Source organism: Thamnophis elegans, chromosome Z, assembly GCF_009769535.1.
Source record: "Thamnophis elegans isolate rThaEle1 chromosome Z, rThaEle1.pri, whole genome shotgun sequence".
Lineage (NCBI taxonomy): Eukaryota > Metazoa > Chordata > Lepidosauria > Squamata > Colubridae > Thamnophis > Thamnophis elegans.
The window spans coordinates 87,375,949-87,385,812 of NC_045558.1; positions in this window are offsets into that span (position 1 = coordinate 87,375,949).

Genomic DNA, 9,864 nt, shown 5'->3' on the forward strand with positions numbered 1-9,864 from the left:
TTTGCCGCTTCATCTCCCGGAGTTCCTCAGTAAACCAAGGAGCCCTCCTGGATCCACTGCCTCGGATAGGCCGTAAAGGTGCAATCCGGTTGAGGGCCTCTGCCACCGCCGAGTTCCAAGCAGCGACCAAGGCCTCAGCCGGACTGTGGACAAGAGTATCAGGTATAACACCAAGCGCCGTCTGAAAGCCCAAAGGGTCCATAAGGCGTCTGGGGTGGAACCACCTAATCGGTTCCTCCTCCCTACAATGGGGGATTGGTCTCCGAAAGTCAAGCCTCAGTAGGCAGTGGTCTGACCATGACAGGGGCAAGATCTCAATACCCCTCAAACCAAGATCACAACTCCACTGCTCCGAGAGAAATACGAGGTCGAGCGTGTGACCCTCTGAGTGAGTCGGACCCCGAATTACTTGAGTCAAGCCCATGGCTGTCATGGAAGCCATGAACTCCTGCGCTTCATCAGAGTGCTCGCCAAGCAAAGGCAGGTTGAAATCTCCCAGCACCATAAGTTTGGGAAACTCAACCGCTAGCTCGGCTACTGACTCGAGGAGCGAGGGGAGGGCTGTTGCAATGCTGTTGGGAGGCAGGTATGTTAACAACAAGCCCACTTCATCCCCAAGGTCCAACTTCACCAATAAGGACTCACAAGCTCCGGAGCAGGGGTCCTACGAGGAACCAGAGACCTTCGGATAACAATGGCCACTCTCCCACCCCTTCTCTGAGGTCGCGGCTGATGAAGCACCTGAAAACCCTCTGGGCACATCTCAGTGAGGGGGACTCCTCCTTCTGGGCCCAGCCAGGTTTCAGTAATACATGCCAGGTCTGCCCCCTCGTATAAAATTAAGTCCCAGACGAGGGGAGCCTTGTGCACCACAGACCTGGCATTTAGCAACAACAGCCTGAGACCAGGGCCCTGACTACTCACGCCATCTGGCCTTGGAGTGGGACTAATAGAAGGGGGGATCTCTATGATGTAGCGAACCGTCCTTCCCCGGTAATGGCCAGCCCTAAAGTCCCCACCATATCTGCCCCTCCCAGTTAGGACCGTAATGCTCCGGCCCACTCCCGTGTCCATGGGCCCCCCACCCTCCCCCAGAGTCACCATGTTCCCCGGCAGGGCCTTCGAATCATACATACTAAGGATGGGATTAAACTGGGCCCCCCTAACACTTCTGCAAAGCACTCAGTGTAGGAGGTACCCAGTTACAGTCCCAGCCTTCGCAACCATACACAATCAGACAATCAGGCAATCCCCACAACAATTTAAAAACACAAATACAACAATATAAAGATAAAAGTGGGTACATTCATTCAACCACACTCATACCATACACTCATCATACATTAAAATTTGCGGAGCACTGCGCTTGTGCAGTATAAAACAATGGTGTGAAGATGGAGGGCGAGCTGCTCCGCTCTTCTCCCCTCCTCTATGCCCCAGACAAACATCCAAGACCACAGGTCCAAGAGTCGATGATATACAGGGTGGCTGCAAATGAAGGGGGCAAGGAATAGGCGTCCGATATTCGCAAACAGCAGCTTTCCAGTCTTACGCCCTCCAGATCCAAAAGAAGGTTAGTGGACCACATGCAGGAGAGTAGTTCTTCTCCCTCTCCTAAGGTTATACAAGGTCCAAAGTCTGGGGGGCCAAAGTCTGGGGGGCCAACGTCTAGGACTGGCCCGAGCCACTCAAGAAGACGGGGTAAAGAACGCTGATTTCCACAAAGCCAAGTCCTCGCCCCTACGGCTGCCATCATCTGTCGCTCCTAGCCTTGACCCAACCCCAGTCCTAATCCTAACTCTAACCCTTAAGCCTAACCTAACACTAACCCAACCTAATCTCACCCAATCTTAACCCTACACCGATCCTAATCCTAATCCTAACCCGGGCGTAGCCAAGCCCTAACCCCAACCCTAACTCTACCACCAACCCTAACCCCGACCCCAACTCTGACCTCTATCAGCCCTGCCCAGAGGCCGAATGCACCCCCAGATGGCGCTGCCCCGATACCTATACCTGAACTATACCTAAACTATAAATCTATCTATATCTATCTATGTCTAAATCTAAAGCTATACCTATCTCTACCTAAGTCTACCTAACTATCTGGGGCGGTGGCAGGCAGCAGACGATCAAGGGGAGGACAGGTGTTACGGGCCAGAGTAGATGGTCACAGGCCAAGGTGGAGGAGAGTCAGTGCTGGGTAGGGAGATGGTAAGGCTCGCCGACAGCAGGTGGGGGCAAAGGAGTAATATCAGAAGAAGGCTGCAATGGTAAGAAGGCCAGCACAATGGAAGAAAAAGGGGGGGCGTCCAGGCCTCTCTTCTCCCCGGACTCAGAAGTGAATGATGTTAATGCTGCTATCAGCAGCATGATGCCGCCATCTTCTTCTCCGCTCCGAGCAGCGCGACCAGGCAGCTGAGTGACCAATTCTGGTAGATGGAGCTTCTTTCTTTTTTCACCCAGGACCGCAGGAGCCCGCAAAGGGCGAAGAGGAGAGACAATGAAAGGGCGAGCAGAGTAGCGAAAGGGGGGGGGGGGCGTCCAGGATGGCTACGGCGGCAGCAAACACAGCCAGCCGCCGGATCCGCCGATCCCGAAAGTCTCCGCCAAACCCCCAACGTTCTAGATGGTAATAGCGAATAAATCCCCTGGCTCACTGCTCACCACTCAGATGAAATCGATCAAGAAGGGATGGCAGACGCCAGAGATTGGCAAAAAAAACGCTGCGTTCAGCAGCGCGGCACCGCCATCTTCTCCTCCACGCCGCGCAAACAGCTCCAGCTCTAGGCCACTACAGTTCCGCAGCTGGGAAAACGACCGGAGGTGGCTGTTATTCAAATGCCGATCCTCACGCACTCTGTGGATTTCAGCCCTTTCAGGACCTTTTGTTTGAGGTTGTAATAGACTCTGGAGGCTCTCCTAGATCTTCTTTCTCACCGGCTTCTATAGAATGAGAAGCCAGGCAGCCATCCGGGTCCCGCACATTCGCAGAGAAAAAGGCAGATATATCTTGCTCCATTATCTATAAATACTACATTTCTATTTTTGTTTTTCTTCTTTGAGTGTCCTTTTTTCCCCTGTGCTTTTTGAAATCCAGTCATGCATTGTTTCACCATTTTCCCAGTGATCCAAGGTAGAAGAGTTTGACCATCAGTTCTTACTCTTTGCCCAATCCTCCAGGCAAATCCTTAGGGCATCTATGCAGAAGACCAAAAAGCCAAGTGAACACTGGCCTTTTGTATGTGTGCTGATGTTACACATGTATACAAAAGAACGGGGCTTTAATAACTCAATTGTAATTGTCATCATGGGGCCCCATTTTTGGTCCCAGGAGGCTTCAGGGAGGTCTGCTAGGCCCAAAACAGGCTGCAGTGGGTGCGGCACTCCTCCACACACCCTATTTTTGGTCCAAGGCGGCTTCAGGGAGGCTTACTAGGCCCAAAATGGGGTGTGGGGGGTCACACACATATGCGCAGAAGGAGCGGTGGTCATGCATGCATGCACAGGGGGAAGGATGCATGGGGGGGTGTCACACACACATTACGGATGTGGGCCAGTGATGAGTTCCGGATCCCGGTGCAACTGGTACAGTGCAACTGAGCTGGATGTCCACCACATGAACGTGTGCAGCACGCATGAACAGACGCGCAGTGCATGCATGCGTACTTACCGCCAACGACGTTCTAGCTGCTCGGCAGAGCATCGCACAGGCGCTGTATGCTCTGTGTGTGTGTGCAGAAGCCCCGAAAACCTCAAATACCAGGGTGTACCGGTCGTAACTCAGCACTGGTGTGGGCACGCAACAACAAAAAGGTTAGCCATCACTGCTATAGGGAAATATTGGGCAGAGAAGAACTTCCTGCAGGGTGAACTTTCTTTTCAGTTCCATTTGGGAATGGAACATGCTCTGGCAGGAGACATCCTGAAAGAGAGATTTTCAGGAATGACCAGATAAGAAGACCAAGACAGGATGTCCTTAAGTGTGGGGACAGAAAGCTGTTTGATGTCTTACTCTTACAGTTTATTCTTCTAAAGTTCCACCAAATATTCACCTTAGTTTGCCTTATATGCTTCAAGAATCCTTGAATGTAGATATAGAAATATTCCATGTAATGAATGATACTATCCATGTGGCAAAGACTATATTCTAAATATTGACCTTTGTCCTTCTGTGATATCACCTCAGATAATCTTGCAGAATCTTGCTTTCCTAACAAATATTCCTGATAGCTCCATGAATGCTTTATGTGTCCGCAATTAAAGATACTAAAACCATGTAGCGTGGAATGAAATATAGCATAACAATGTACTGAATATGCATTGATATAAAGAACAGGTCAAAGTTTACTGAGATAAGTATTAATTGCACAGAATTTTCATGTTGGCACTAATTTGGAATTTTTCAAAGCAATTTGAAAAAGCAATATGAGAGAAAAGGAAACAGAAGACATCAATTTATTTTAATATTTAAAGTAAATATTTAAACTGCATGGAGGAATGATAAAGGGCATAGGTAAGAAATTATCTACAAAGCAGGGAGAGTTTACCCTAGTTTTCCAGAATTCCCATTCAGATCAAGTATTGATAGAAAGTCAAGCCCTCTATCAGAAATTACTTCCTCCTCAGGCCACAGCCCCATCCCACTCCACATTAGGAAGAACGAGAGGCAAATGTTTTTTCAAGTTTGTTGAGGAATCCAGCTACAGCCGAGCCCAGGTGGTGCAGTGGTTAGAGTGCAGTACTGCAGGCTACTTCAGCTGACTGCTAGCTGCATTTTGGCACTTCAAATCTCACCAGATGGAAGGTTGACTCAGCCTTCCATCCTTCTGAGGTGGATAAAATGAGGACCCAGATTGTTGGGGCAATATGCTGACTCTGTAAACTATTTAGAGAGGGCTGTAAAAGCACTATGAAGCGGTATATAAGTCTAAGTGCTATTGCTATTTCTACACCTTGGTTTGCGCCATAATAAATTGTTAGCTCAGCACCATTAATCATCCTTATTAAGGAGCCAGAATTGAGATAGAAGATGCAACAAATGTATGTCTACATCTTTGTGCACTTTACAGAGTGGAAGATAGTACTACATAAAGGCCATCTGGAATGTACTCCAACAATTCCACGGCTTTAGAAAATTCAGGGTTTCTGTCTCCTCTTCATTCATATCACTTTTTTATGTTTCTCTTTTTTTAAAAGCTACATTATTTTAGTTGGAGAGAATGTAGGCTAACAGAGAATGACATATTGACACATCCAATAAAATATTTAATTCCAAGAAAAACTGTAGTTTGTTTCCAGACTTGGCATAACTTGAAGAGTTAAGAACAAAATATTTGAGAACAAAATCCTTATTATTACAGTACATAATTTTAGGATCCTCATTTCGAAGCAAATATTTTATCCTAAAAAAGCAACCACGCAATTCAACTAACCTTAACTACAAGTTAGAATTGTGAGGAAAACATGCATGTCATGTCTTTAAGAAATAGTCAACAAGGCATCTTTGAGCCCACACCTTGCTGTGCAAAAGATCATACACCTGTCCCCAGTAAATTAAACATTTTCTAGAAAGTGAGTGTATGTCCAAACCAATTCTAGTCTGCAATATTGACTTGACTGTGTGTGTGTGTGTGTGTGTGTGTGTGTGTGTGTGTGTGTGTGTGTGTTGTGAGACCTTGGGCATATAAATTAAATGAATAAATATAACAAACATTAAATTGGGGGAGGAGCTGGCAAACACCAATGCTAAAGCATTATATTTGTCCCATGGACCTCACTTTGGAAATCTGGGCCTTATTACACATTAGAGTCAACAGTTCAATAAAATGAATGAAGGTTTCAAGCAACTATCCTCTAGAGAATATGCCCTTGCAACATTCTGGACTATGGAAAATATACATTCATTAAATTTACATGTGTTAAATCCAGTCATTTGATATCGATTAGAGCACAGCCAAATAAATTTGCCAAACCCACCACCACTTCCTGGTTTCTCCCAAACCTGGAGTCAGCTGTTAGATATCTCTCCCCCCCCCCGCCCCAGACTGCAAGAGGTTTCCACCAAGGTCCTCTATTCCGGCGGAAACAGAGGTTGAATCTCATTGGTTAAGAGGTCTGACAGATCCCTTTAAAAGGGGATGCTGCCCGACCATTCCTCAGCCGGATGTTTACTTGACTTGCAATAAAGAGCTGTTGTTTACTGAAGTCCTTTTTGTCTCCTTTACCCGATCTAACATCAGCCATGAAATTTGTCAAGACATTATATACCCATAAGCTAGAGACATACCCACACAGGGACACGAGAAAGAAAACAGCAACCTGGCTTAAAGCAGATTCTACTTAGTCGTCCAATTGTATAGCCACCCATTTCACCGGAAGCAATTCTGGGCAGCATATATTATTATGGACATGTATTTCATGGCTGGGTAGTAGTTTTTCAACGCTTCATCTTTATGACTCTGAAAAACAGACAGGAGTGCTTCAAGCAGTGAAAACGGCAGGGCCTCCCCTTGCCTGGAGAAAGTTCTAAAAAAGCTTTCCGCAGAAGGCTTTGGTCAGGCTCAAGAGGGCGCCAAAGCTATTCAGTATCTATGAGGAAAATGAAGAAGTGGCAGAGGGCCTGAATAATTCTCCCTACTGCATTCTTCATGTGGTAAAAAATCAAATATATATTTCCTCAAAGTTGTTCCTGTTAGAACATCTTGCTGCTAGGAAAATCCTTATTTCTTTTTTTCTTTACTTGGAAAATTCCAGATACATACACATTTCACTTACAACTGTCTGTTCTATTAAGAAAAAGTGTGAGAAAATGTTCCCTCCCCCATTCACATATACTGTAAACTGCATTCATTACTAAACCTTTGAAATGCCTGCAATACACATGAAATGGTTAAAAAATTCTCATAATAAAAAATTCACAGTACGCTAAACTGACCCTGAGAAGCAATAGGGAAAAAAACCTGTGACCCAGTAAATCATATTGTTTTTATTCACTGACCATATTTCAAAGCTAGTATGGCAAGCATGCAGACTGGTAGGAAGGGATAAATAATGATAAAGTTGCACGGATGGATTTATCTAAATCATTTCAATGTCAGGCTGTGGTTTCCACTGTGTCTGCTATTTTCTTTATTTTGTCTTTGCGATTTGTGGGGCCAGAGACATATGAGCTCTTGTTCTGGTTTTGATCATGGTCTCTCCAGGAAGTTTCAAAACTTTCCTGCATTATCAAGTGCAAGAAAATAAAATAATGTTGTATTTTATCAAAGTAATTTGATTGCTTTAGGTAACCAGGTTTTGGGCCTAAGAGTACATTTTTGCAAACTATTTCCCTATTGCACAGCGTTACATAGTTTATTTTTATGAATAAAGACATTTTAGTCACATTTTTTTTCTTTTAGTATACCTTATTTTTAATTGCAACACCATTGCAAAGCATACAGAAAGATTTTAAAGTATGTAAAATTAGAGGTCTTTACGTTGAACTGCCACCTGACAGCTTACATCCCTTCCCCTTCTCCTCATGGTAGCCATTTGCCACAGAGATGTGCTTCTGCATCTAAGCTATTCTCTAAGCAAATGTTAGTTGTATGGATTTAATACTCCTACTATTATAACATTCTGAAGTAAGACACATATCCCCTCAATTTCTGTTTACCCATAACGGAGAACCTAACTTTTACAATACAGTTTCCCTCAGTTTCTATGCTGATCTGACAAACCAGTCTGTAAAAGGGATGGAGTCACCCTTCCTTTGGAAAACAATAGAAACAATGGAAGTCAGGAGGGAGGGAAAAGAGAGAATCAATGGCTGCTCTCCTTGCTTCCATCAAACTAGCTTAGAAAGAAAGAAAGGAACTGAATATTTACAGTACAAGTGAAATAATTATCCTACTTCCTTTATGAATTGTTTTTATTTGCAAATGAATCACTGCAACTAAGCTTGTATTTAATTTTTATATATTTTATATTGATTGTTCAGATAGAGTGCTCACCTGTTGAACAGGTAGTCCTCAGTGTACAAATACAATTGAGCCTAAAATTGCTGTTGCTAAGTGAGATAAGTGAATTTTGCTCTATTTTATGAGTTTTCTTGCCACAATTGTTAGGTTAATCACTGTGATTGTCAATTTATTGACATGATTGTTCAGTGAATCTGGCTTCCCCATTTATTTTGCCTATCAGAAGGTCTCAAAATATATTCACTTGACCCTGGGACATTGTGACTGTCATAAATATGAAAGTTGCATAGTTTCAAAAAGATATTGAAACTCTGGAAATAATCCAGAGAAGAGCAATTAAAATGATTAGGGGACTAGAGGCTAAAACATATCAATTGGGTATGTCTAACCTAGTGATAAGGACCTAAAGGGTGGCAGGATAGCAGTATTTCAATATTTAAAGGCCTGCCACAAAGAAGAGGGGGTCAACCTATTTTCCAAAGGCCAGAAGGCAAGACAAGAAACAATGAATGGAAACTAACCAAGGAGTTAGGGAACTAGAAATAAGAAGAAATTTCATGACAGTGATAACAATCAACCAGTAGAAGAGCTTGCCTTCAGAAATTTTGAGTGCTTCATCACTGGAGGCTTTTAAGAAGGAATTGGTCATCCATTTGTCTGAAATGGTATAGGGTCATCTATTTGACCAGCAGGGTTGAACTAGAAGACCTCCAAGATCCCTTCCATCTCTGATGATGATAATAATAATGATGGTGATGGTGATTTAGTTGCTAAGCATCTGAATTTTGATCACATGACAATGGGGTTGTTACAACAGTTGTAAATGTGAAATTATCATAACTCACATTTTTCAGTGCCATTGTGATTCTGAACAGTCACTATAAGTTGACCCGTATATCCTTTTATGGGAGACATTTCTACTCAAACTTTTCAAAAGTGCTCAGTTGAACATCCAACTGCTCAGTTCAAGTTTTAGATTCCTTTTTTACTTTTTGAGGAAGTGTATGCTCGTCAATGAAGCATATACTCCACTTTACATCCATAGGAGAAACCATTTGGTTAGCTCTTTAAATAATGCATTCATCCTCTATTCCAGGGGTGTCAACTCAAGGCCTGGGGGCCAGATCCAGCCCATGGGGTGCTTAGATCTGGCCTGCGGGCCACCCTGGAAACAGCAATGCACTGGCCCACTGTGCCTCTGCCAGTGAAAACGGAACTTAGGAGGACTCTGCGCAGCCCTCCCAGGCCCCATTTTTAGCTGTGATGAGCCTCCTGCAGCCTTCTGCCAGTGAAAACTGAGCTCCGTTTTTGCTGACAGAGGGCTGCAGGGGGCCATCATGGATTAAAATGGGGCCTTGGGGGAATGTGTGGCCCACCCAAGCTCCATTTTCTCTGGCAGGAGGCCATCATGGCCAAAAACAGAGCTCAAGAGCCCTTTTTCTCTGACAGAGCACTTGGGCCACCACAAATGCCCCCAACACAAGTGATGTCAAGCTGGCCATGCCAACCCTGGCCATACCCACTCTTCTCCCCGAGCTCAAACACAACCCTGATGCAGCCCTCAATGAAATCGAGTTTGACACCCCTGCTCTATTCCATTAAGATATTGCAAGTTTTTAAGATATTTAATGAGAGCCGATGGCATAGATGAATATTCCTGAAGTAAGGAATTACTAAGGTAATTTACAATGCATATTATATTCATGTGACTAGTGCAGGGCTTATATGAAGAACATCAGTCAAAAGCAAAAAAAAGTTTTATCCGCTATGTTAGGGGATTTTCATGTAGTTATATTGTAAGTAGCTATGAAAGCATGCATAAAATTAACTGTTTATATTGTTTAAAATTATATTCAGTGAATCCACTGAATATAATTTAAGTATCTTTCATGGTATTACA